The 23779-nt window shown below is 45.1% G+C and overlaps 1 protein-coding gene across 5 annotated transcripts in view; it reads left to right on the forward strand.

The window, feature by feature from the left end:
• The first annotated feature begins 774 nt into the window (after positions 1 to 774).
• Positions 775 to 23779, forward strand: part of MSANTD3 (Myb/SANT DNA binding domain containing 3) — a 36290-nt gene continuing 13285 nt past the window's right edge. The window contains exons 1-2 of one of the 5 annotated variants that reach the window (XM_070250828.1): positions 775 to 881; positions 1020 to 1244. The gene's annotated coding sequence lies outside the window, so the exon portion shown is untranslated. Of the gene's footprint in view, positions 882 to 1019; positions 1245 to 11678; positions 11985 to 12174; positions 12350 to 12380; positions 12609 to 13062; positions 14889 to 23779 lie in introns of those variants that run through there. The other 4 variants (XM_070250829.1, XM_023629762.2, XM_023629764.2 and 1 more) reach the window with 4 other exon arrangements.

A 23779-nucleotide genomic window follows, 5' to 3' on the forward strand; every position in this document is an offset into this window, starting at 1 on the left:
CTGAAGGAGGACCTTTAGTTTCTCAAGTACTCTGGATGCGTTGGGTCTGTCATTAGTTACTTTGAACTACAGTGATCATCCAGGGGACCAGCTGAAGACTGTCTGCCTTCCACAGACCAGTCCCTAGCTACCTGCCCCTCTGTTAAGTGCCCCCTTTCCTCATCCTATATTATGGTGGAGTGTTCTAACCCCACTGGAGTGTAAGCTTCTAGAAAGCAGGACGGACACGACCTTGACCTAAGTGTGGGCGGGGTAAGGACGAGGGCCCTGGAAAATAGACGAGAAAGGAACGGCAAGCCTAGAGACAGTCTGGGTGCCGGTTCCCTGGTGGGTAGAGACATGAACCCCTACTTAGGCCCAGTTTCTCCCCCTACTGTACTACACATTCTCCGGTATGGATGTTGGGAGGTGTGGGGTTTCAAGGACCACCTCTCACATCTTGTGTTCTGTTCTATCAAGTGCGGGAGCCCAGGGAGGACAGTCTCCATGCCAGGTGGGTGCTCGCACACAGTAGTCACTAAAACATATTTCAGGAATAGATGGATGGGTGATGAAATACTCGTGCGACGGAAACTTCTTGCGGCTCCTTCCCCGCGAAAAGTGCAGTCCCCGCCATTCATTCCGAAAGCCCAAAGCCCGCGCCACTCAGCGGCTCACACGAGGCCCCGCCCACCCCCGGCGCGGCCCCGCCGGGCGCGCTCCCTCGGCGGCGGCGCCCCGAGCTCGGGGACACGCGGACCCCTGGTTAAGTTCTGGGCCACAGTGCGCTTGCGCAGGGGGCACCAGTGGCAGCAGTAGGGGAGGAGCCTGCGGAGTTTAGACTACGGTGATAAGGAAAATACGGAAAGGATGAGAAAGGGAGTCGGCTCTGGCTCCGCTTGGTGAGTGCGGTTGGGGCCATTTAGTGGGTGAATGGAAGGTGCTCAAAGAGAGCCTGTTGGGGACTGACCTCAGTTTACACACGATGAGCCTTTTACTGCTCACATTACAAGTCTATTGATTTTGCCCTTTTTTTTCAGTTAAGCTTAGAGATTAAGAGCTGGTGCTCTGCAGGTTCCAATCTGTTGTGACTGTATGACTTTGGGTGGCCTTGAGCAAGTTAGCTGCTCAAGCTTCAGTGTCTACCTCTATAAAACGGAGCTGCTAATAGTGATGGACCTCACAGAGCTTTGTGAAGGTTGAATGAGACAGTGTGTGTAAAGGGCTCAGCACAGTGCCTGCACACAGAAAATGCCCAGGAAGTGGTAAGTGCTCTTACTGTCATTGTCCTTATTAATAGCATCATCATCATCATGTGTTTTTTTGTGCCAGGACCTTTTGTATGCAACTGTTATGCTGGTAATCCTTGGAAAATATCAGAGTACATGAGAAGTAAGAGGAAATTCAAGACTGGAAAATGTTCTGATTTTAAAAAGGAGAAAACAGTAGATCTTGGAAAATGCAGTCTGGTAATCTTGACTTTTACTGAGCACCAATCCAAACCCATGATGGGTTGTATCCAAGCTAATCTGTGAGCTCTTAGAAAAGGAACTGGTGTCCACTCTGCAGAATCCTGCACTCTCCACAAACAAGTAAATTAAGCCAGATTAACCTTTTTGAATGGAAAGTAGAAAAATTGTCTTCTCTGGACTTAAGTCATTTGAAAAAAATATCTTAGCCTGAGATACTGCTCCATTGTAAGCTCTTTTCTTGTCGGCAAGTCTCTTTCCATTTATGACATCAATCTTATAAAAACAGTTATGTTTTTAATTACATAGATAAGATGCAAATACATTTAAGTTGTAAAAAATTCAACAAATAAAAGTAAAGCTGAAGTCCCGCAACATCCCCTCCCAATCTTACTCTCCTCCTGTCATCCTCTCTTATTAGGTTACTGTGCGTTTTATTCAGATATTTTTCAATCTATCTCTACACATGTATGACTCGTGGCAGTTGGGACTTTATTCAGGCAACTGAATACCCAACAAAAGAAAGCAGTTTATTGGGCTCATCCCAAATTAAGCCCAGGGGCAGAGCCAGCAGCGCAGGGCAGCTCTGTGATGTCATCAGGAGCCCCGGCTCTTTCTGTCCTTCAGTGTTTGGCTTTTGTCCTCAGGGCCACAGGTGATTACTGCTCCTCTAAGTATGTGTCCGCATACTAGACAGGAGAGGACAAAAGTCATCTTCTTGTGAAGTTTTATATTTTTATTCAGGAAAGGAAGGCTGCCGGTCCATCTGCCTACAACTCACTGGTCAGAACAGTATCACATGATCCCTCTGTCAACAAGGGAGTCTAAGAAAGTCATTTACCTTTCAAGTATCTAAAGTATGGAATGGCAAGGTAGAAGCGAGTTGTGAGTATCTTTTGGGTAACCAAATTTTCAGTGTCTGCCACAGAAATATAGAGGTTAGTTTTGTTTTTTCTATAAAGGAGCTCATACTGTATATATTTTTTGCAAGTTGCTATTTTTCCTTAGCAATATGAATTAGAATTTTCCATAGTGGCATGTATGAAATTCCCTTGGTTCCTTTAGCAGCTGCATAATACTCTTGTTTCATTGTTCTAAGGCATACTTTTTCGTTCACGTTTTATGATCTCTAAAATTGTAAAATCTTACAATTGCCGTCAGGCAGGCAGCAGTGGTGATGTGGTTGTCATTGCCTGCTGGATACGCTTCAAAACGTGCAGAATGGATGTTAGCAGCCTAGAATATTGATGATTCTGAGTCTAAACACGATTCAGAAGGTTCAGACTCTGATAAGATTTAGATATGCTGTAATCAATTTATTTCATGAATACTTTCATTTTACTGTATGTACAAGGATAATATGGAATTAAAAAATTCATGTGTTGGGGCCAGCCCACGGCCAAGTGGTTAAGTTTATGCCCTCTGCTTCGGTGGCCTGGGGTTTCGCCAGTTTGGATCCCAGGCATGGACATGGCAGCTCACATCAGGCCGTGCTGAGGCAGCGTCCCACAGAGAGAACCGGAAAGACCTACAGCTACAATATATGACTGTGTACTGCGGGGCTTTGGGGGGAAGAAAGAAAAAAAAGATTGCCAACAGATGTTAGCTCAGGCACCAATCTTTAAAAAGAAAGAAATCGATGTCTTGTCTCAACTGGTTTTTTGAATAGTATAAACTAAAAATTATAAATGATAAGAAAGTTTTGTGTCGTAGTTTAATTAGGAGCATTTTTCTTTCTTAACGATACATAAATAGTGATGTCTCTAATTGATGACATCCTGAAGTCAGTGAAATATGGTGTTCTATACTGTGGCTATTTTGTAGTTTGTTTAATCATTTCCCTATAGATAGATGTTAAATTTTTGCTTTTTTTAAAAAAATAATGCTTCATAAACTCTTGTTCATGCCCTTTTTTTTAATATGTGTGAGTAGTATTTCTCTAGAATTCACTATTTAGGAAAGCACTTTTAAAAATTCTAATAGCTACTGCCCTCCCCAAAATCTGTAATTTTGCAGTCTAATGTTGCAAAAAATTGAGAGATATCCTATAAAATATCTAATACTTCTTAACACTGTCAAGGTCACAATGAACTAAAGATAGGACAGTGTTGGTGTATACCCCCCACCCAGTTTCTCCTATTGTTAACCTCTTATATTGGTATGGAACCCTTGTCACAATTAATGAACCAATATCAACACATTATTATTACTATTATTATTATTATTGTTTTACCCAATCTGTTCTCCATCCTGCAGTCAGAATATCTTTCTTTTTTTTATGCTTGGGGTTGGGAAGAGGAACACTGATACATGATTATTAACAAAAGCTCATGCTGTAATCAGATTTCCTTAGTTTTAGCCTAACATCCTTTTTCTCTTCCAGGGTCCCACCCACAGTAGCACATTATATTTACTCGTCATGTCCCCTTATGTTCCTCTTGGCTGTGAAAGTTTATCAGACTTCCCTATTTTTGATGACCGTGTTGTTTTGAGGAGTACTAGTTAGGTATTTTGCCCCTCAGCTGAGATTTGTCTGATGTTTTTCTCGTGATTAGACTGAAGTTTTGGGTTTTGGGGAGGAAAACCACAGAGATAAAGTGCCATTCTCATCACATCACTACAAGGGTATGACTCAACATGACCTGCCACCTTTGACATTAACTTTGATCACCTGGCCGAGGTAGTGTTTGTCCAGTTTTCCCACTATAACGTTACTCTTCCTTTCCCCCGTTTCCATACTGTTCTCTTTGGGAGGAAGTTGCTGTGCATAGCCCGCACTTAAGGAGTGGGAGTTAAGCTGCACATCCTTGAGGGCAGAGTATCTTCATAAATCATTTGGAATTCCTCTGCCTAGTAGATTTGTCTATTCTCCCCCATTTATTTATTTATTTAATCATTTACTTATATTGGTATTGACTCATGGCTATTTATTTTATACTTTGGGCTATAATTCAATAATACTTTATTTTGCTGTTCAAATTTTCCAGCTTTGGCCATTGGGAGCTCTTTCCATTGACTCCTATGTCTCTTTGACACACCCCCCTAATTGTGTGTGTGTGTGATTTAACTCTTCCTTACTTCCTGGCACTACAAAACACTCCAGGCTCCTCTTGTGTATTTCCTGCCCTAATTCTAGAACCAACCATTTCTCCAAAGAACTCTGGTTCCTTTTATTGGAGAAATGTATTAGAATCCAAGATTTGGGCACTGTGTGGGTAGGAGTCAACTTTCATAGTTAAATTTATCCATTTTGTCCTGTATAGCTTTTCTTTTTGTATCTTACATGAGAAAGCATTTCCTTTTCTAATAATATAGACAAGTTCTGTATATTATTTTAATACTTGTATAATTTTCTTATACATACAGCTTTAAAATCCATTTGGAGGGGCCGACCCCATGGCCGAGTTGTTAGGTTCCACGCTCAGCTTCCGTGGCCCGGGCTTTCACCAGTTCGGATCCTGGTCGCGGACATGGCGCCGGTCATCAGGCCAGGCTGAGGCGGCATCCCACATGCCACAATTAGAGGGACGCACAACTAAATAAAATATACAACTATGTACTGGGGGAATTTGGGGAGAAAAATCAGAAAAAAAAAGTTTGGCAACAATGTTAGCTCAGGTGCCAATCTTAAAAAAAAAAATCCATCTGGAATTTTTTAATAGGATGTAGAGTAGAAATGTTATTTCTTTGTAAGCGGAGAGCTAATTATCTCAACCCCTTTTGTGCACTAATCAATCCTTTCCTTACAGTTTAAATGTGTGATATTCCCACATGTCCGAGAGTCTGTTTGGGCTCTATTTTATGGCTTGGATTTAATTGTCTATTCTTGTATAGTGACATGCAGATTTAATTTCTATGTCTATAGACTATTTTGTCATCTGGTAGGGCAAGTCCCATCTCTGATCTTCTCCAAAAATTTCTTTACTATTCTTGAACATTTTCTCTTGCAGATGAATTTTAGAATCAACTTGTCAAATTCCATGACAAATGCTTTGGGGATGGTATACACTGGACCCTCCTTTCTTATCTCTCTAGAGAAGTGGTTCTCAAACCACTGGTTGTAATAATTAACTCTAAGAACTAATAATACCTGCGTGGGAGCATGGGGTCTACGGAGACAAACAGGACTTTCTAACGCCAGGATTTTGCCCCTGCTATTTTTACCCTATTCTTTTGACTCAAAGACATTTAGAATCAAGTTTACAAACATAAGAATATCAACCAGGATTACATCATCATTCACGAATTTTTGTTGAGAGCATATTTTTTGGGGTCCACACTATTACACTCATTTAATTCCTTGGTCAGTTAACACAGTTTAATTGATTTCCAAATTTTTACATTTTGTTTTACTGAAATTATAATTAGTAGAATTCAAAGGGTCAATTCTTTTCCATGAAAATTTTCTATTTTAAATGTAATTGATTAGTTTTCTGCCATTTTGAGTTGTAGTCTGTGAGCGTTATTTCTAGCAAGTCCTGTTTTTCAAGTTAAAGTTAACAGATCTGACATTCATCACGTGCAGTTTTAGCCATCGTCTACTTTATTTTGTGTGAATTATTTCTACCAGAAATATTTACTATGAATTGGATAAAATACTGATAGTTTACACTTATTTCCTAGGTAATTTATGAGAATATTGTAAGCAAATCCTTCCAGATGCTCCAAGGGAATAACATTTCCTTGTCACCTTCCATTGGTCTGTTGCTTTTTTAGCTTTGCCTATAGCACTAGCTACTCATATTTGCTGCAGAGTTCAGAGCAAGCTAACTCTTAGTTGTATCAAAATGTCCTTGGTTGGAGGGGAGTATGCCCAAGATTAAGATGTTCACCTGGTTTAAAATTGTGGAGTCAAAATGGTTGGGCCAAACCAAACCAAACCAAACCAACAATAAACAAACAAAAAACCACATCAATAGAATGCTTTGTCAGTGCTATGCAAAACCATAGTTTATTGAAAGAGTCCCCCAGGAGGGACCTTTAGGTCGTTTCCGATGTTTCCTTCTCCCTCTATCCTCCTCCTCCTCCTCCTTCTCTCTCTCTCTCTCTCTCACTTTCTGTCTTTCTCTCCCCCCTCCCTCCCTCCTGCCTTCCTTTACTTACCATCATCAAAGCTGCAAGGAACACATCTGTTTGTAATCACAGGCAAATACTTTTCTAGGAGAAACACCTAGAAGCGGAATTGCTGCGTTAGAAATCTGATAGTGAAGGGAAGAGAGCAGTAGCAACTAATGGTGGAACAGCCATTCGGGATCTAAACCAAACTCTTGATTTTTCAGATAATAAACCTCTTCCCCAAGGTTTCACAGCCTATTAATGGCAGAGCAGGTCTAGAAATATAGAACAGTTTCAAGCAGTTTTCTGAAAAGTAACACAGGCTTGCAGCAGTGTCTTTAGGCCTTTTAAAGAAGTTAGAGCTCATGTAGTTGTGGGAGCTGGTGGAACAGTCTGTGCAGGCTGCCGAGCCTGAAGTCGCTGTATGTCAGCCAGGTTGGCAGTTGGGAAGGAAAGCTGGATGTGGATGAGATCAAGGACAAGCCAGAACCTGTGAAGACAGACTTGGGCCCGCAAAGAACACTGGAACTCACGAGGACAAACTGGAACCTGTCTCTTGCCCCAGTTGACATCTTGACTGTGACTTTATGAGAGACCCCAAGGCAGAACTGTTTAGCTAAGCTGCTTTCTGACCCACAGCAACTGTGAGATAATAAATGTTTGTTGGTTTAAGCCTCTAAATTTTGGAGCAATTTGTTACACAGCAATAAGTAACTAATACACCTGAGTACTAATAAATATGTTCACCAAAACCACCTCAACATCAAATTGCTGTGGCACCAGCAATTCCTGTGGCCAGTAGCTTGCAAATCCAGTCACTCTAAAATAGACAAGGTAGGTCTCAGGGAAAGGCGGGGAGTAGGCATTCGAAACACATGACTCCCGGAGTTTTCTTGCAGTGTGGATTTCACTCTGGCCCTGTCCTCCCATCGCTGTCTGACCTGGTACTCTCCAAGGTTGCTCCATCAGCACTAGCTTTTGGTCTTCTCAACAGCTCCACCTGTAGCCTCTTGTTCAGCACTGCAAGCTTCTCTCGCCTCATTCCTTCCCTGGACAGCTGGATTCTGTAGGTGGAGGCATTTTAGTTTTTCTCACTGCCCATATCTTACAAAAGATACTTGGATATATCTGGCCATCTGAAGAATAGCCTACCCTTCTCCAACCTAGCAAAAGAGATGTTCAGATAGAAAATCAACTCGAGGGGCCGGCCCCATGGAGGAGTAGTTAAGTTCGCACGCTCTGCTTTGGCAGCCCAGGGTTTCACCAGTTTGGATCCTGGGCGCGGACGTGGCACAGCTCATCAGGCCATGCTGAGGTGGCATCCCACATACCACAACTAGAAGGACCCACAACTAAAAAATACAGCTATCTAGTGGAGGGCTTTGGGGAGAAAAAGGAAAAACAAAATCTTCAAAAAAAAAATCAACTCCATGCACTCAGTGGTAAGATCCTAGGAGGCATCACCGCCATTCCCTGAAGCTTCCTAGAAACCATCTTCCTGCTTCTCTGGTGTTTGAGGTTGTATTTAAAGAGAAATGTGCAGAGACTGATTGACCAGCAGTCAGAGATTGCCTAACAGGACAGCTGTATCTTGGTGGGGTCACCACAGATCAAGGACTGTCCAGTCTTTCCCTATATGATAATTATAGTTAATAATTACATGGGAATGACTAAAGTGACTTGTAGAACTCATTTAGTCCTCTGAACAATTCTGTGATGTAGGTATTATGCTTCATAAGATCATTCTCCATTTTAGATTGACTAAGATTTCCTAGGAAAGTCTCAATTTCAAAAATCTTCGTCCATTATTGTCATTAGCTATCAAAATGCTTCGGAAGTTCCGATGTTTCAGCATCTGAACTACACCTCCCAGACTGCCTCTGCCATCAGGGAGTGAATTGCAAATAATTTTTGTGTTATTTATCCTGCTGTTTGACTCGGAAAGTATGGTCATGTTAATAGAATAATTTCAGTGCATGTACCCACCCACGCCAGTTTCTGGTGAATACCCCCACTCCCAGTTCCTGCTGTGCTGGGGGATTATTTTTGTATCAGATGATACCTCCCTTCCATCTCGTAATAGCTGACTGAGTCAGAAGTGGACTTGTAGTCAAAAGTAGTCAATTCCTAGGCTGCCAGCTTGTGTCCTGGCTTGAAATGATGAGTTGGGCCAATCACATTTTGTGTGTGTGTAAATATGAGCCAAGTGACAAGGAGGAAGCTCGGTTGGGGTGTCCACGAGGGCCAAGTGCATTGAGTAAACAGCGGGAGCAGGCTGGGAGGTAGGGGAGAGGAGCACATATACAGAAAGAGACAAAGGTGTAACAAGACAAAGAGGACACCGAGGGACAAAGAGAGTCAGAGAGCAGAGTATAGAAAGACACACTGACCTCAAGTGAGAGAGATAAAGGTTGGTTCCTAGTGGCTTTTAGGTTCCTGTGAGTCCCTGCTCAACTTGGGTTCCCAGCTTTCAATTCACCTGAAATTCAGTAACCATCTTTGCCCTTAGCAAGTTTGAATGGCTCTCTGTTCCTTGCCACCAAAGGAGCCTGATGAAAGTAGTCTCTAATGTCTATACTTAATTAGATTTTAGGGACACTGGATCCAGCCAGTCAAAATCATAGCAGCCACATGGATAAACTAAACAGCAATGTATTAACTTACGAAGAGAACTGTACTTTCTCAGAACTCTGGAGTATTCGGGTGGGACGATCAGTGCTTTTTCCCTCCCTTAAGAAAACTTCTGTAGAAACCAAGTCCTATGTGAAGACTGCTTGGTGAGAATGGATCTGAGCAAAGGGGAGACCATTTCAGAGTCAGTCTCCACAAGCTGTCTGAGTGCAATGCATCACTCGTCTCCATCGTGAGGATGGACCTCCTGAGGGGGGACCCTCAGGCTCTTGGGGAAGGGACAAGTCACACGAATGGGTTCTTTCCCTATGGCTTCCTTTTACTAGACTCTAGACTCCACCCTTCTGTAAACTCTTTCTACGGAGAAGTTATAACAGATTTATTATTAATAATAAAATAATAGCTAACATCTATTATTTTCTATGTAACTTGTACTGTGCTAAGCCCTTTACAAATACAATATCTTACTGAATCCTCAAACAACTCTATTAAGCAGGTATTGTTACTGCACTTTAGAGATAAGACTCGGTTAAGAAGGTTGTCTAAGGACAAGGAACAAGGACAGAGCTAAGTTAGGGCAGAAGGAGAGAGCTGGGAGGGCGGCAACCACGTTACAGGTCTAGGTAGACACCCTGGTCATGTTAGTTTTGGAGATAGCTCTTGATTTGAGAAGAAGACACATGATTAAATGTTTTCTATGTTTCCTTAGCATTTCTGCATGCACCTCCTGTCAATCATCATTGTTTTAAATAATCACAACAACAATAATAATGATACTGATCATTTATTGAAGTCAAGACTAGAAGCTTTTATCAACTGTGCCAGGTAGGTATCACTATTCCCACCTTAGAAATGAGAAAACTGAGACGCGAGGAGGTTAGCTTCATTTGTGACGAGATAAGCAGTAAAGTCAAGATTCAGGCCCAGGTCTGTCTGTTAAATCCAGTGCTTTTCTCACCCTCTACCACCTGTCAAATTTCCAATCTGAATTGACTTTCTATTTTCACACCCCAATAGACTTCCGTTGAGCGTATCCTCATTTAAGAAGGAAATCTTCATGGATATCTAATGTGGCCCTGGAGTGGAAAACTCCACGTGGAAATGATGTACTGCCTGGGGTTCCAGTGAGGTGAGGGTCATAAAGTTTGTTTGCCAATAGCAGCTCCTTTGGGATGGTCTTGGTTTACAGGTTCTCTGGACAATTTCAAAACCACTTGGATACTAGAGTAATTGTTGTTAAAATAATGAACAAAGAGGGGCTGGCCCTGTGGCTGAGTGGTTAAGTTCACGCGCTCCGCTGCAGGTGGCCCAGTGTTTCGCTGGTTCGAATCCTGGGCTCAGACATGGCACTGCTCATCAAACCATGCTGAAGCAGCATCCCACATGCCACAACTAGAAGGACCCACAATGAAGAATATACAACTATGTACTGGGGGGCTTTGAGGAGAAAAAGGAAAAAAATAAAATCTTTAATAAAATAACGAACAAAGAGCAGTGTAACAGTTATAGCAAGGGTCTTCATTTTTATTGGTCCTTCTGATCCCTGGAAGTGTTTGGTTGTTTCTTTCTGGGCAGAAGATCTGGCTCAGTCTGTCCTAGGGCTGTGGGTGGTGGGAGCTGGGAGGGCGGCAGTAGCCTCAAGTGTATACAAGGAATCAGAAAAATGAAAAGTGGCGAGTGTGGGTGAGGATGTGGAGAATTTGGAACCCTCAAGCATTGCTGGTGTGAATGTAAAATCATTCGTTTAGCCACTATGGAAATACTTTTTGGTAGTTTCTCAAAAAGTTAAACATAGAATTACCATAGGACCCAGCAATCCCATCCCTAGGTATATACCCCAAAGAATTGAAGACAAATACTCAGACAAATACATTTACACGCATGTTCAGAGCAGCACTATTCACAGTAGCCAAAGAGTGGAAATAATGCATCAGTGGATGATGGAACTACCCATCAATGGATGAATGTATAAACAAGTTGTGGTATACATCCAATGGAATATTATTCAGCCATAAAAAGGAATGAAGAACTGATACAGGCTACGACGTGGACGAACCTTGAAAACATCATGCTAACCGAAAGAAGCCAGACAAAAAGGCCACGTATTGTATGATTCCATTTATATGAAATGTCCAGAATAGTCAAATCCAGAGAGACAGAAAATAGATCAGTGGTTGCCAAGGGTTGGGAGGAGGAGGGGATGGGGAGTGACTGCTCAACAAGCGGGGGGTTTCCTTTTGGGGTGATAAAAATGTTTCAGAACTAGATAGAAATGGTGGTTACTCAACATTGTAAATGTAATAAATGCCACTGGATCGTTCACTTTAAAGTGGTTAATTTTATGTTCTGTGAATTTGACCTTAATTAAGACAAAAAGCTCAACAGCCCTCTGCCCTTCTAAGCTCGGAATCTCTGCACTGGATATAGGGCAAAAGAAACTCCTGGCCACCCATCCTTGTGGGAGGGGCAATAAAAGGTGCCTTGTCCTACTACAGTTTGATCTGTTGTGCATTCATTCCTCCGCGCATTAATTCCCATTTACTCGGCACACGGTCCGAGCCAGGTCGTGGGCTCCAGAGGGCACAGCCACTGCCCTGGGAGCGCGCAGCCTAGGGAGAGACACATCCCGCGAATTAAAAAAGCAAAACCAAACAGAGCTCCGTGATGAACCTAGCACAAGAGAGTTGGCTGTTCCAGTTAGCCTGGAGTCCCCTTTCTTAGACTGGGGGCTTGGACTGAGCTAACTCGTGTCCATGGCCGCCAAATCCCTTGTGACAAATGCATCCTTTTGTTGTTGTTCCTGGACACGAAACACAGCTTTCCAGGCCCTTCAGCAGCGACTCCTCGAAGGTGGGAAAAGACCTCAATCAGCACCAGGATGTCGGCTCGGAGGAAGAGGGTTGGGTGGGCGAGGGACACCCGCGCCCCGCCCCGAGCCCTCGGGGAGGCCGGCGGCCGCGGCTCGGGAGGTGGGGACTGCGCGGGGCCGCGCTCCCGCCCTCCTCGGCGCCGACGGACCCGCAGGCGGCGGGCGGCCCGCGAGGGGGCGGCGGCTCCCGGGCTTTGTGGCCGCGGCGCGCGCGCCGCCGCCGCCCGGCGCTCCGGAGCCCGCGGCCCTGCCGGCCGCCCAGCCTGCGAGAGGAGCCGAGGCCGCCCGCCTCCCGCGTCCCGCCGGCCTCTCCCCGGTCGCCGCGGCCGCCGCGCCGTCGCTGCAGGTAGGAGGCTCCGGGGCGGGCGGCGGGCGGCGGGGGACGCGGGCGGCGGGCCGGCCTGGCGGGCTTGCCGGCCGAGCCTCTGCGCCCCCTGCCTTGCAGGCCCGGCGGCCGCCGGCGCGCGCCGCACAGCGACTCCGGGAGCGGGGCCGGCCTGCCGCGTACAAAGCCCCGGGCGCGCACCGCGGCGACGTTCCACGGCGCACCCGAGGTCGGGGACTCCGGACCCCCAGGCCGCGGGGGCTGCTTGGGAGGAATCCAGGTGACCCGCAGTGGCGCGGTTTTCCCATCCTAGGGTCCCCACTGGCTGCCGGGCACGGTGCACGGCGCTTTCCCATACTTGTCTCCTTTAAGACCCCTTGTGCCCCGTTCCAGGGTGTAATGGGAGGGCTCCCTCACTCGGGGAGGCCCAGGGCCGAGCATCACGTCCGTGCCCCCCTGACCTTGGGAAGGCTCCTTTCCGGAGCCTCGGCTTCTGCTTCTGTAAATGGGGGTGCCGCGGCGGGGGGGAGGGGGGGGGTGCGGGAGTGCGTGGTGTGATCCAGGAACAATTGTGAGAACCAACGTACATAAATGATCATAGCTCAATTTTAAGCACTTTCTATGTACCAGGCCCGAGGTACTAAACAGTTGGCGTGAGTTATCTAATTAAATCAGCACACCGGCGCTGTGAAGTAGCTACTGTAAATTGCATGAATAATCTTTATTTAGGAGTAGGAAGCAGGGAAGAATTTAGTCTCCGTATTCCGATTCAGGAGTTTGGGCGTTTCTTAGATGTGGTAACATTTAAGGTTACAAATGTTCCTGCAGTGTCAGGAGAGTGGGTATAGGATGCTGGGATATATTTGTCACACATTTAAAACGAGACAGGATAATTTCAGGGCCAGGGGTGTGCCTTGCAGCCCTGCCAAATAAGACACTGGTGTTACCAAGGAAATTGTTGAATAGTAATTCTAAAACATAGTTCCTGAGTTAAGACTGAGGATTGCTCTGGGAGTTTGGGGCCAGAGAGAGACAAGGGTGGACTCCGGAGAGAGGGAACGATTTTGGAAGAAGATGTTGAGGAAGGGACCAGGGTCCACCACTCCGGCAGCGTTCTGGACCGAGATTCGTCCTGCCCTTAGAGACCAGGCATTCTGCCTGCGGGAGGGATGCTAGGGCGAGGTCCCAGATTGTCTCTTCTTCCTCCCAGGCCACCCCAAAAGTATTCAGATGGGTTGAGAGCCAGGTGATTGGGCCTCCTAAAATGTCCTTGTCCCTTCTTGTGGTTCCTGAAATTCTTTTAATGTATCAAGGAGACTGGGATGCTCACCAGCCCTAAAGGTTGATGGAACGCTTAAAGTACGAAGGCCTGACTGATGTAATGAAGGAGTGTGTTGTGAACACAGTTCACTTGGTTAGAGAAGCAGCGGGCATGAGGAGATTATTTTGGGGTTCATTTTGGACTGGGGGAGAACTGGAAGGCTTTGGACCCTGAAGAAGGAAGAGAAAGGCAGGAAGGCTTAGGGACTGCACCAGGGGCAAGGCAGTAGGAGCAGGAGCTGACGGCCCGCCACCATCTGCGGAACACCTACACAGACTGCTCAGTTCTCAGCCACCAAGGTGACCATTTCTTACTTGAGTGTTGTGGACGGTCAGCACTGGACTCAGGCTGACTTCTTTCCTGAGTGAGCAGGAAAGGCTTCTTGGAGAAGGGTGATTTTAAAACCAGGCCTCGAAGGAGAGGGTATTTGGGCGCACAATGATGGTGAAGGGCGGGCGCCGTGTGCATAGTGGAAAGACCCGTTGCTTTGGAGAGAGAGAGAGTTTGGGGTTTGAATCCTAGTTCTCCCATTTCTCAGCCATGTAATTTTTTGTGGGGATAAACAGTGTTTTTTCAAATGCCTGGTGGAGACTTCAACCAGCACCAGTGCCCTTTTCCCTGTCCATGGTGATATTCACTCCACAAATGTCTGCTGAGTACCAATCGCATGCTGAGTCATGTGCTTCATGCGGGGATTCAGAGATGAGTCAGAAATTATGTCTTCCCTTAGGAATTTCCCAGTCCAGTGAGGGAGACAGACACAAAGAGCAAATTACAAAAAATATGGGAAGTGCTACAGTACAGTCATGTCCAACTGGCACTGAGCTCACAGAGGAGGAACTAACTCGTTCTGGATAGAACTCAGGGCCAGTCCAGCTCGAGCACGATGAAGATGAGACCGTATGAGAGAGGTTGTGATTGCTACCCCACCTCCTAGCTTCTCTCTCTTTACCCCTCTCTTGTCTTTGCCCTGATAGTCATTCTCTTAAAAAAAAAAAACTAGTTGCTGTGCGTGCGTAGTTTGTAAGCTGCCTCAAAGTCATTTTAGAAGGAAGCTGCTGTAAATAAAGTAGACGTAACAGCCTGGGCGTTAGTTGAGGAAAGCTTCACAAAAATTTCACGGGAGTTGGGCCTTAGGGCTCGAAATGAGCCCTTGGTGGACCTTGGGGTAAAGGATTCCAGCCAGAGGAAGCCCCCTGAACAGAGGCAGGAGAAGACAGCAGGTTCAAGAGCATGAAGGTGAGTGGGTCTGGCTGGGTTGAAAAATACATGGAGAGAGTGGGGTGGAGTGGGGTGGAGGGTCATGATAATCGGGGCCAGATCTGGACAGGCCTTGAAGGCCATGCAAGGAGCTTGCACTTTATCTGTCACTGAGGCGTTGGGGGAGATGTCAGGTTCACACGCAGGACTGTGATATGATCATGGTGTTTTAGGAAGATCCCTCTGGTTGCTGTGTGGGAGAGGGGCTGGAAGTCCAGGAGATCATTTGGGGAGACCAGGGCCTGACCTCAGACGCAGGCAGTGGGGATGGGAGAGGAGAGAGGAGATAGTGAGGTAGATGTACAGTAGGTCTTGATTACACGTGATTGAAGAGCAGGCTGTGGTTTCTGCTTTGAGCCAAGTTAATGTGGCGGAAATCATCAGAAATCAGGAGGCTTGGGGGTGGGGCAATAATTCGTTTGCTTTTGACTATGGAGAGTTGGAGATTACTGAGGCGCCCATAATGGACAGCTCCGTGGAGGGGGCTGGTAGACAGCTGGAAATCTGTATGATGTTGGGGAGAGACGAGGGGGCTGGGGTTCTCCTTCCCTCTGCTTTCTCTAGAACAAACACACAATCCACTGCGTGCTGAAGATAGGAATAAAACGTGGTTCCAAGCCCCAGGAGCTCACCCTCAGATAGGGGAGACCCTCGAGGATGTGCATAGACTGCAGTGCAGAGTAATTCTGAGTGCCGTAGTGAGAGGTAGATACTGGGACCCTGAGACTTGAGAGCCGATGGTTGTTGCTGAAGTGCGGGAGGAGAAGAGAGTGCTCACAGGCCGGAAGCAGGCTGCAGTGGGAACACCTACCGAAGGGGACTTTCTGTATTGTGAAAGCGCTTTCTTGGAGCATACTTTAATAATATTTCGGAGGAAGTTTCGGGGAGCCTGGGGTGGCGAGATGGTTTAGGGTGGAGCCGTGGGGGAGGGGAAGGAAAGGCAGGACTCTTGAGAGCCTTCATGTGATCTATAGAGGGAACTGTGGGAGTGGAGGGACGGGAGGTGGGAGCTCCTGCCTTAAACGCAAGGCTGCGTCTACTCACAGTCACAGTCAGACACAGATGGTAAAAATAAACGCTTCCAAGTTTCATGGCTGCCGAGAGTGGGTAGTGAAGGGGAGGAGGATGGAGAGCGTTAGAGGAAGCAAGTTCAGTGCTGGGTTTAAGACTGGAAAGCCCTCTGAAGGAAGGAAGGAAGATGGAGAGGCCACAGGTGAGCGGCCTTCCTGGGTAGACAGGTTTGAACAAGCGGGAAGGTGGGCATGGGGAGAACAATATCTGATTACTCTTGCCTCTGGATAAGATGAAATCATGAGGGCATCATAGTCATAGGCTTTCAAAAATTTAGCACACGATGCAATAGTATTTACAAGAAGCCGCCAGGAAATGACTTTTGTTATGATAAATCCTTTAAAAGAGGAGAAATTTTACGTAGTAGAACAGCTAGGTATGATTAGTCAGAAACACAAATGGCGAGCAGGTTAGTTTCAACATATATTCCACTAATATTTGTCAAGTGCTGCCATGTACCAGGCATTCTTCAAGGAGCTGGGGCTACAGTAGCGAACGGATCGATCACCTGCTTTAGACATTTCAGCTGGAACTACTTAACCTACGGAGTTAAACCTGGGTATGGGCCTTAAATCCTCTCAAGTGCTGAGATCTCTTTATTCTGCTGCAGTGTTCTCTTTCATTGGCTCCACTAACCTCATAAATAGGCAGAAAATACCACCTTTGGGTATTTGGCAGAGAACTGTGGAAATTAGGTTGCAGAAAAACCTTGTAGTGGCAATGCTCTCGTGGACTGCCAGCGCTGCTTGGGACTTTTGAGAAAACCCACTTTAGTTTATAATTTAGAGATGAGAAGTTGACAGGGAGGAAAGGGGACTTGCCTTATGTCACAAAATGAGTGTCAGGATATTGGAGGAAGGCTTGAGGGACTGAGCAAAAGGGCATCTTGATGGTGAGAGGGTCCCAGGAGGAGATGTGGGGCAGGGGTTGAAAATGGAGGATGATACTTCCCTTCAGGCCCTCCTCTGTTACTAGGGCCCCAGGAAGCCCCCTGTTTGGCTTTGGGCCTCGGTTTCCTCATCTGTAAAGTGAGAGGATTAGTCTGAGGTCCCTTTTTAGTTTTAACATGTTAAGCTATTTGTTGCTTCCCCAAAAAAGGTGGCTTGGGGGTGCTGAGTGAGGAGAGAGAGTCAACAGGCCAGGATAGGAAATAGCCTTTCGTCTCTTTAGGGCACCCATCACCCAGGACTTGTGGCCAGGTCTCCTTCGGGGATGGGTGCCACATTTCGTTCGTTTGGCTCACTCACCCTTTCTGTACACGTTCCTTCAGTTTTTCCCAAGTTGTCGCCCTCACTGTCCTAATGCTAATTCTAATTCCAATCGATGCTACTAGGAATTAGGTTCTTATTCTAGATCCTTCCAATCTTGGAGTAGTGTCCCTAGGCACATCTCTGCCACTGTGCTTATCACCCTGCCTTATCACCAGCCCCTCCCATGATACGCTGTGTTGTGTTATGTCTTCACTGGACTATGATCGCCCCGGTCTTAAGGAGTCCCCCCTCTGGTGCCAGCACAGAGTGGGTGCTCCGTTAATCCTCGTGTGTCCTTCTTGCCTCTGCTTTCTCTTCAAATCCCCCGCCCTGGTGTGGACACACACACGTGCTGGTCCTTGCTTGCTTTGAAACAGCCTCCCGTGTGCACCTCCTCCTCTCTGTTAACATCATCACTGCTCAGAGTCCAGGCCCTTTCTTATCAATTATTTATCTGAATGATCTCCTTCAGCTCTCTCTGTTCATATCCTATACATTCTTAAAGATCTAGCTCAGATGCCCTCGTGTTCGTGAAGAATGCAAATTAACCTCTTCCCTCCTCTGAACGCCAAGGTGCTTTGTCCCCTCTTGTGGTGTCTGTGTTGGTGTCTTTCTCGTTTTAGTTATCAGTGTCTGCACGCCAGTGCTCCTTCCAGGCTCTGGGGTTCAACCTGTCTGTGCATCTCCCACATGTTCTGGGACAGTACTCAGCCTCTGGCAGGAGTTTATTCCATATTTGTTGAATTGTGTGTCTATAAAATCAAGGAGCCAGTAAATATTTGAATATATATTGTATACAGACCACTGTTCTACTTTTGCAGGCAGTTTAATATGGGTGGGAGGGGTGGAAAGAACTCAAATATTGAAGCTCTAGTCTATGCTTCTTTACTCCCATTGTGCAGGGGAATAAGGCAGAGTAGCGGGTATAAACCCCATTTTCCAGATGAAGCATTGGAGATTAATTGACTTGCCCGGAGTCACACGCTGTGTGAGTGCTGAAGTCAGGATTTGAGCCCAGGTTTTCTGCATCCGTTGTCGTGGTTCATTTCACTTCACTTTAAGGAGCAGTAGTCTTTAATATCCTGACATCTGTCTGAGCCCTCAGCACCACAGGTTTTCAGTCATGGTTCCTGTCCTGAATTTTGACTTTGAAGAACTCCCTTTGCCACAAAAGGCAGTAGAAGTGAAATCTGGCCAAGATTCTCTACTCTTTGCTCAAATTTTAGGACTTAGTTTGACCCTTGGTGAACTTAACAGATCATTAGATGGTGTATTAGTCCGCTTGGGCTGTCATAACAAAGCACCACAGACTGGGGGCTTAAACGACTTATTTTTGACAGTCCTCGAGGCTGCGAAGTGCTAGATGCAGGCACCAGCAAGGTTGGTTGCAAACAAGAGGATGCAAGCATTCAGTCAGTAACAAATGGATTTTTCTTTTAAGGTGGATAGTAAATATACTCGTTACAGTCTTCTGTTGGTTTAGTCAAGGTTAGTGTTTTGGGAATTGTGCCGATTGCTGCTTCTTTGGTTCTTTCGTGGTATTAGAATTGCAATCTGTCTAGCCCAAGGAGAATTTCCATTGCATTTGGGTTTTGCTATTTTATTTGACCATTTTTACGTTAATGCAGCTTTTAGTGTACTGTTTTATCATGCATGATACTCATTCTGTACATGGTAGGCGGTTTTATGGCTATAGCACAACGTATTCATTCATAAACGTTTGCTGAGGGCCCACTGTGTGAGGGTCACCGGGCTGCTTGTTGGACCACAACCACGCATAAGAACAGGTGGCACTGTGTCTAGCTGAACAGCAGACAAAAAAGATGAGCAGAGTTAGGGGCAGGGAAGGCCAGCCTATCTCTTATAAAAGCTGATGCAGCCCAGAAGGCTTATGTTGTCGTCTCTCACCAAGTATGGATATTGCTGAGTACTTTTAAGCTAGAATGTGCTTTCTAGCCTTGAAGTTTTTATTAATAAGCTTCACCTAGAGATCTCTTACCTCAGGAAGTGTTTGTTTGCTTAGGACTGTCAGGTGCTGGAGCAGAATGTCAGCGTTCCCCTAAGCATGGACCATTTTAAAGCTCCATATTATCTCTACAGTTGCTTTTCAAACATACATTCTTATCAGATCAACAGCGGAAATTATTTAGGAGTGCTGGTTAGACTGAGAGAGGTACACCTGGGGCAGGCAGTGGAGTGGAAGGAATTGGAGGCCCTGGGCCCTAGGTTTGAGACCCTGGGGGCAGGAAGGGAAGAGCCACTAAATGGAGAGGACAGAAGCAGGCACAGCTCCCCCGGAAGTTGCTGTACCCTAGGAGCTTTCCCTGCTGACAGTTAGATTGCTAATTGACATGTAATTTGAGCAGGGAGCTAAAGGCTGCAACTAGGTCTGAAAGCAGAGAGCTAAGCAGAGCAGAGAGCAGCATGGGCATTGGTGTCAGACCTGGGTTTGAATCCTGGTTCTGCCACTTACCATTTGTGTGACCACAGGCAAGTTACTGAGCCTCACTTTTCCTGTCTGGGAAATAGGAATAATAATTGGTAAGTGGGGATAAACAGCCTACTTCGTGAGGCTGTTGGGATCCATAGGGGACCTCTGGGGTGTTCTGTCTCATACCAGACTCCCTGGAGAGCTCTGTAGAGTGCAGCCACATGGCCCAGGGAGGCCTGCTGTTCTACAGAATTAAGCAAAGTAAATTGGGAACTCTGGATTTACTTAGGGAGTGATTAAATAACAGTTCGGTTAATAGGCTATTAATGGTCCCCAGGTGTTGGTAATTCTGAGTATTTGCTTTTGAGAGCAGCTGTATAGTTTTTTTTCTGGTACTTTAATAAAGTTTTTTTTTTTTTAAAGATTTTATTTTTTCCTTTTTCTCCCCAAAGCCCCCCGGTACATAGTTGTACATTCTTTGTTGTGGATCCTTCTAGTTGTGGCATGTGGGACGCTGCCTCAGCATGGTTTGATGGGCAGTGCCATGTCCGCACCGAGGATTCGAACCAACGAAACACTGGGCCGCCTGCAGTGGAGCGCGTGAACTTAACCACTCGGCCATGGGGCCAGCCCCCTTAATAACGTTTTTTTTTAAGAGAAAATATTGTAGTGTAACAAATGATGCTCTCAGAGACTGTTTTTGGGAGGATTAAATAATATAGTGCATATTAAGTATTTAGTATAGTGTCTAACCCACAGTAAAAGCTCAGTAAAAGTTATCTGCTATTGTTATTACTGCTATTATTAGAGACTCAACTGGCCACATTTGGGGCAAGGTCCTTTGTGAATGTGGACTCCTCACGAACCCACCACCGCCTGGTGGCAGCTAATGGTACTGCACACCTTGTGACGAAGACTTAGGAAATTGCTTGGCATTAATTCCATGTAATTTCAATTCCATCAAGTATCACAGGGACTTTTCTCAGTCAGAGTGTGGCGTATTTGCCTGAGAGCTGGAATTCATATACCATTAAATAATGAAGTGACATTTTCATCTCCACAGTTGGCGTAGATTTAAAAAAATGTTAACAGCAAGAGGACATGGGGAAACAGACAGGCTCATGTGCTGTTAGTAGGAGTATAAATTGTACACCATTTCTGGAGGACAGATGGCCATGTAACAAAAGTCTTGTGTCTTTATCTTTTGTGGCAGCTGTTACCTTAAAGAAATAAGGATAGAAAAAAGATTTATTTAGAAAGAAAAATATACATAATATATATTAATTTCTTTGTATATATTTAAATAAAATAGCATTACCTGTAATAGAACAAAATGGGAAACAACCCCTTTTTCATTTGTGAATCAGACTTCTCAATCCTTGTAGCAATGATTCTTAAACAGAATGGGGGCCTGGGGGAAGGCAGGCATGTTGACATCTCCTGGGGCAGGGGGCTTGAGGTGGAATATTGGATCAGGATCTGCTCTGGGAGCAGTGTAGTTTAAGAATGTTCCATGTACCTGTTGATTTCTTAGTAAAAACTATCGAAAGTAAAGTTGGACATAGACGGGTTGGCAGAGATACAGAAGAGATATATGTTAGGGTGTGTGTGTTAGTAAGTTTCAGTTTTGGGAACATTGATTTTATGGAGAGTAGGAGTGTTGGTGAAGGGGAAAAATTAATTTTGGATCTTTGGGGAAGAAAGGGCCTGGATTGGGTGTCTTTGTAGGGACATTAGAGCAACATGATTGAAGCACAGGCCTGGGAATTCAGGGTGCCAGGACACATCCTCAAAGATAAATTTACCCTCGTTTAGCTTTGCTCAAGACCTGAGGGTCGAACCACTGTTGACTTCTTTCTGAATCTCTCGATCTCTGATACTGATGTGCCCACGATGAGCGTGAGACAGGGGGCCTGGTGTGTGGAGACACTGATCACAGTGATACTTCATTCTAACCTTAACCTTCCAGAGGAGGTGGTACATAGTGGGAGACTCTGATCAGGTTCTGTTGCCTCGTGTAAAGCCCACGCTCCTTGGCCTCAATTTTAAGGCTCTCTGATCTGACACGTCCCCTCCAGCCTCAAGTCTAACAGATTTTAGCTATTCCCAACTACTGTAACCCCTCCCCAGGCATAGTATGTGAATAGCTGGCTTGCAATAGTGTGATTTTAAATCAGTCTACGTAATTTTAAAAGCCATAGCCTTTTTCTCCCTAACTTTTTATTATGGAACGTTTCAAACATGCACAAAGACCGAGAGAATAATTTAATGAATCTGTGTACCTCTCACCCTTGTCAATGTTCAAATGCCCCATTTTTGGCCAATGGGACTCCTTTCAAGTTAGTTTCCAGTTCTTTTGATATGGGTTGGCCAGCTTAAATGGACTACATCATCAGTATCTTGATGCTTACCTATTCTGAAAAATCCGAGGCTTGGAGAACATAAGGAGGACTGGGGCATATTGGCCCTTTCCGCAAAGGCGAACATGCAGCGCTCACTTTATTCCTGAATTCAGTGTTGCTTAGTGACGTCCTTGCCACAACACATTTAAGAGGTTAATTTTGTAGAAAGCTTCCTGTGATTAAAAAATGTGGGAAAAGTATGGGGTCACAAAACGCACAATGGAATAAGACATTTACTAAGCACCCGTTGAGTGAAAGATGCTGGCTCAGCCGTGGGAGGATGGCAAGATGACCTAAGGGGGTCATGGTTGAGTAGTCTGGAGTCACCCAAGGTGACAGCCCAAGAGATGGCTGTGAAATGATGGTAAGAATACCAGACTATTCCAACTCATAGAAGCAGAGTGGAACAGTGGTTACCAGGGACTGGGGCTGGGGGTGGAGGAAGGGAGGAGATGTTGGTCCAAGGTACAAAGTTGCAGTTATATAGGATGAATAAGTCTGGAGAGCTAATGGACAGGCGTGATGACTACAGTTAATGATACTGCATTGAATACTGGAAATGTGCTGACGGTAGATTTCAGGTGCTCTCATCATAAAAAAAGTAACTATGTGAGGAGATGATATGTTAATTAGCTTGACTGTAGTAATGATTTCACTATGTATATGTATATAAAGTCAAATTTATGTATATTAAATATGTAAAATTTTTATTTAAAACATTAAAAGGTATTATATAGACTATGGTAACTATACAAATAGAGAAAATGTTATTTCAGCAAATTTTAAATAATGTAAAATTGATAACTTATAATATGTGAACAAAGACTTTAAAGGAATATGCATAATAAAAATGGCTATTATTTGGTGTTTAAAAAAAAAGAATACCCAACTGTTAGGACAGTCCAGGTTCTTGACTTCCCAAGTCACCATCTTTGTGATCTTGGGTAATTCACCTCACCTTACTGGCCCTTAGTTCCCTCAATTGTAAAAAGGTGCATTGGATTCAATCTTCAAGCACCCAGGCCTTTTCACCTGAAATTATATAAATTATTTATGTAGGACTGTACACTTTTAAAAGTGGCCCTTATGCCTTGGTGATCACAGACTCCAAGCCTTCATTTTAAAGATGGAGAAACAGGTTGCTCTAGGATCATGGACCTATCCATGGTCACAGACACAGTGAGGGAAATGTCAGATCTTTTGGGGTGATTTCTTGATGATTTTGAAATCTTGATAGTGTTTACATTATCTGTTATATTTGGTTACACAGTGGCTTCTCTGTTTTCAGCCATAACAAAACTTTGAGAAGCTGTTTAGTATAAGAACTGCCTAAAGTTATGAATTTGGGGAACAATCAATTCTTTAACATTAAGCAAAAATAAATTAACAGAGTTCCATGTAGATGTTCAACTTTTCCGTTTTTGCTGTTACATACCAGATATTCATAGACTGGCCAAGACCTACAACAAAGGACCTACTTGAAAGTCTGCTTTGAAGTAAAACCCCATTCTTTGTGGCTGGCCCCGTGGCGGAGTGGTTAAGTGTGTGCACTCCGTTTCAGCAGCCCAGTGTTTCGCTGGTTCGAATCCTGGGCGCGGACATGGCACTGCTCATCAAGCCATGCTGAGGCGGCATCCCACATGCCACAACTGGAAGGACCCACAACTAAAAATATACAACTATGTACCGGGGGGCTTTGGGGAGAAAAAGGAAAAA

The sequence above is a fragment of the Equus caballus genome, chromosome 25, assembly GCF_041296265.1.
Source record: "Equus caballus isolate H_3958 breed thoroughbred chromosome 25, TB-T2T, whole genome shotgun sequence".
Taxonomy (NCBI): Eukaryota; Metazoa; Chordata; class Mammalia; order Perissodactyla; family Equidae; genus Equus; species Equus caballus.